This window comes from Grammomys surdaster, unplaced genomic scaffold (genome assembly GCF_004785775.1).
Source record: "Grammomys surdaster isolate TR1022 unplaced genomic scaffold, NIH_TR_1.0 374, whole genome shotgun sequence".
Lineage (NCBI taxonomy): Eukaryota > Metazoa > Chordata > Mammalia > Rodentia > Muridae > Grammomys > Grammomys surdaster.
Genome location: NW_021604793.1, coordinates 957,582 through 961,715, shown reverse-complemented (window position 1 = coordinate 961,715; position 4,134 = coordinate 957,582). Strand labels below are relative to the sequence as shown.

At 50.3% G+C, this 4,134-nt stretch overlaps 1 protein-coding gene across 1 annotated transcript in view; it reads left to right on the top strand.

The window, feature by feature from the left end:
• The first annotated feature begins 1,586 nt into the window (after nt 1–1,586).
• The window catches only part of Atp5mc2 (ATP synthase membrane subunit c locus 2), a 9,373-nt gene continuing 6,825 nt past the window's right edge, over nt 1,587–4,134 (top strand). Inside the window, exon 1 of the mRNA XM_028781120.1 lies at nt 1,587–1,644. The gene's annotated coding sequence lies outside the window, so the exon portion shown is untranslated. The remainder of the gene's footprint in view (nt 1,645–4,134) is intronic.

The following is a 4,134-nucleotide window of genomic DNA, read 5'->3' as shown; positions in this document are numbered from 1 at the left end:
TGCCCGGGTCAACCACTGGCACTGGAGGGAGATTTGGGGACCTCAGGAGAACCTGTGAGAATCCTAATCCATCTGAAACCCAAGGTTTAGGAAAGGCGGGGAGTCCCCCCACCCTCTTCTTCCATTTCTCCCCACACTTTCCCTCCCTTTCAGGAGCTCAGGGCTATAAAAATGCAGATGGAGGATCGGTGTGAAATAACGGGCCCATATAAATCCCTCTGCCGCCCGCCTGCAAGATGGATTGGCCGCATTGAAATTCCTCCGCGAGGATAATTAAACTCGGGGCCTCATCCGGGCAAAATTACATTCCTGTAATGGCGTCGCTCGGGGTCCCGGGAAATTGCTCCGTGGGCTTTCAGCGGCGGTTTTTATCGCCGGCCGGGGTGTGCCTGGCTGCGGCTCGCCTCTCCTCCGGGACCGTAAAGCTGCTGCCGTGATTTATCCTCCCCTTCTCCCAAATCCGATTAAATGGAGGAGCTCGGGGCCGGGGCGCCGCGGGGCCGGGAGGGGGTGGCGGGAAGGACGGGGCCAAGGAGGGGACGACAAACGGCCCCTCAGAGGGTGGCGGATTTGCCTTTATTTACAGCCGCGGCTTTCTTTTTATTTTTTATTTTTTTATGGGGGTTTGGTGAGCTCTTCCCGTCTTTCTCGCGCTGTGTCCAAGCACCCTAACCGGACAGCCGGGCTTCGGGGCTGGGTCGGCCTTGCAGCCGGCTTCTAGGCTCGTCTGGTCCTGCATGCACACAAAGGCCTGCTCCTGCACTCTTGCTGGAAAGCCCCCGCCCACCGCCACCTGGGGAGGGACGGGCGAAAGGGCATTGAAGAAAAGTAGGGGCTTGGGGAGAGCACCTTGCGTGAGACTGCTTATTCCAGCTCGCCTCCCCAGCAAGCCTGACAAGAGGTAAACTGGTCGCCTGAGGTGACCTCGAACCCCTTCTGTAGTGCAGGCCACAGGTGCTGTTATTCTAATTGATCCCAGGATTCACAAAAGGGAGATTCAGGCCTTGTTTACCCCCAGTCTTCTGACTCTCAATTTTTTTTTCATGCTTTGCTCATCAGCGAGATGGGGGAAAAAAAATAATAAGTTAAACCAGAAACAGCCGCGGCATTTTGCTGATAGCATTGGACCAGTTCTCATCTCCCACCCAATGTTGCCAGGGTCCTGAGGGCGACAGGAAGCCAAGAGTTCTGTGATTTTATTTCACCCTGCTACATTTTAGGCACTGAACCCCAATCCCTACTGTATGTTATAAGCAATTTCCGAGTAGGCTGGAGTTTTGGTGTGTTTTTTCCCCCTCCTTTGCGCATGCTCGGAAAGGGGCCTCGAGTCCATGACTCCAAATGTTGTGCAGTCCACACTTCCCCACCACGTTGCGGATCCATCTTCTGTGCAGAGTTGGCGGCTCTTCCGCGCACGGTAGGCTCCTTTTGCAGTTTCTCCTGTTGGACGCCAGGTGGAGTGCTTGTCCCCTCAAGACACCACCAACCTGGCAGGGGGAGCTGTGGCGCCGGGGCCGATCCTCTAACTTGTGGTCTCTCTTTCCACGGGGGAGCGACTCGTTGACTCTGATCGCGCACGCGCAGAGCCTTCTCCCGCGCTTCCCGCGCCCCCGCCCCTCTCTGTCTTCTCTACCCTGGGAGCAGGTAAGGCCTTGAGGCCTCGCGTCCTCTTCGTGCCGCGCAGGCGCGCGCAGCAATACCCCTTGTGAGGACGCGTGGCCGCCCTGACCTTGCTAGCTCCCACCTGGGTCCCCGCACCCTCGCGGTTGCCGGCATCCCCGCGCGGAGAGCTGCCCCTTCCTCGTGTCGATGACCTCTAACCGCGCGGGCCTGGCGCCATCTTGGGTGTCTCACGGGGGTTGGGGGCTCTGCGGCCGGCAGAAGGCAGATGCTGGCGTGCGTGTTCCCTCTGGGCGCGAACCAAGGCTTTATGGATGCTCTTTGCTCACCCTCACACGCCTTTCACCATTGTCATAACCCCAGATTCTCCCCGCTTATCTTTGCTTCCTCCTGTCATCCTGAATCAAAGTAGCCTTTATTATTTGAAGCTTGCAGACTTTGAACCTCAGGACCTCTGCCGCTCAGAGCAGTCAAGCTAGTTCACCGTCCAAAGCCATCATCTCCCCTAGTCAGCATCCTTCAGTTTGTAATAAACTGAACGTGGTAGAGAGTAACGGAGCAGACAAACCAGCCTGTGCACAGGTGGCTTGGGAAGTGGGGCCTGTTTCCTTAGAAACTGAGGCTGTACTCAGCCAGTACCTGCCTCAAATGAAAGCCCTGACATGCTAATGAAGTTGGAAATAAAATCTTAAATGGTGGGCTAGAAATGGAGGTTTCTGCTAACAGAAAGGACAGAAAGGGAGAGCAGTCCAAGCTTTAGAATTTTTACCTGTCAGCTAGGAACGGAATAGAAGAACACTTAGGAATTCTGATTGTGGAGGGTTTCATTGCTCTGGTGTGGGCTTGCCCAGGTTAGGTGACCACTGGAAGGGCTCGCTGAATGATTCTCTGGGTTTATTACATGCCAGCAACAGATTATACTATTTCCATATGTTAATTTGTAAATTAGTAAACTTAATCCACCTAGTACTTTTTTTTTTAAAAGAATAGTTTACTGAGTACTCTGTAAGCAAGCACTGGGCTGAGTAGTAACTAGAATATTGCCAGAACTACATTTTATTTAAGTGATAACGTTAAAACTTGTTTTTGGAGAAGCGTCTTCCATTTTATTTTGGCTTCTTGAAGACTATCTCTATATAACCCATGTTTACCTCAAACTTAGGATCGTTCTGCATCAGCCTCCCCAGTGCTAAGATTACATGCAGGTATCACCATGCCTAACTTCAGACCTCCCTTTATTCATGTGTGTGGAAGCATGCATGGGTGCTGAGACGTTAATGTGGAGGGCATTTCCACCTCACCTTCACTTTTTGAGACAGGATGTCTTACTAACCTGAAGCTCATCAACTTAGACTGCAAGCCAGTCACCTTCAGGTAACCACCTGTTTCCATAGGTACCCAGCACTGGGGGTGTGGCAGGCACTATCATCCAAGCCATTACCCCAATTCAAGCCTCCATTCTAAAATTTTTAAAAAAGGTATTGGGTTTTAACTCAATTGAACCGGAATAGTTGGGCAGCAAGTCTGGGTTTAGATTACTTAAAGACAAAAGGCAGGATTTTGTTTGTTACAGGGTCACACTGTGGCCTGGAATTCATAAGAGATCTGTCTGCCTCTGCCTTCTGAGTGCTGGGATTATAGGTGTGTTCCACCGTATCCAGCAAAAAGTAAAGCTTTAAATAGAACAAGGACCTGAAGACAAACATTGATCCAAAAGTAAAGTTCAGGGTTTACAAGTATCATATCTGCCCTTGGACAAGTTGAGTCCAGTGTACTTGAGGAAGTAGGCCTATACTTTGAATATCTTAGTTTGTGGAATATTCAGACTTCAGAGAGAAAAAGCAGGGGATGTAGCTTGGTGGTAGAAAACATTGCCTAGTGTTTGCTGAGGTGCTAGGTTTTACCCCCAATGTGCCCTACCTCTGAGTGAAGTTACAGTTACAGTCCGTTTCCTCCCACTGTTGAGTGTTGTTGAGACCATATCATTGTATACCTTAAATATAAAGATGATTGGAAAAGTTGTTTAAAATATTGAGACCAGAGATCTTGTTTTTAGGGCCTGGAGAGATGGCCCAGCAGTTAAGAGCAACTGCTGCTGTTCCAGAGGCCCCAAGTCTGTTTCCCAGCACCCATGTGATGGTTCATAACCATCAGTAACTCCAGTTCCAGGGAGTCCAGTGCCAGCTCTGACCTTCTTGGGCACTAGGTGTGCATGTGATACACATATATCAGACAAAACATACATGCAAATCTAAAAATGTCTTAAATTATTTTATTGTGTGTTAATGTGCAGGCACACATGTACCAGTGGAGATCAGAAGACAGCTCTAAAAAAAAAAAAAAGCTGGGCAGTGGTGGCGCACGCCTTTAATCCCAGCACTTGGGAGGCAGAGGCAGGCAGATTTCTGAGTTCAAGAGTTCGAGGCTAGCCTGGTCTACAGAGTGAGTTCCAGGACAGCCAGGACTACACAGAGAAACCCTGTCTTGAAAAACCAAACCGAAAAAAAAAAAAAA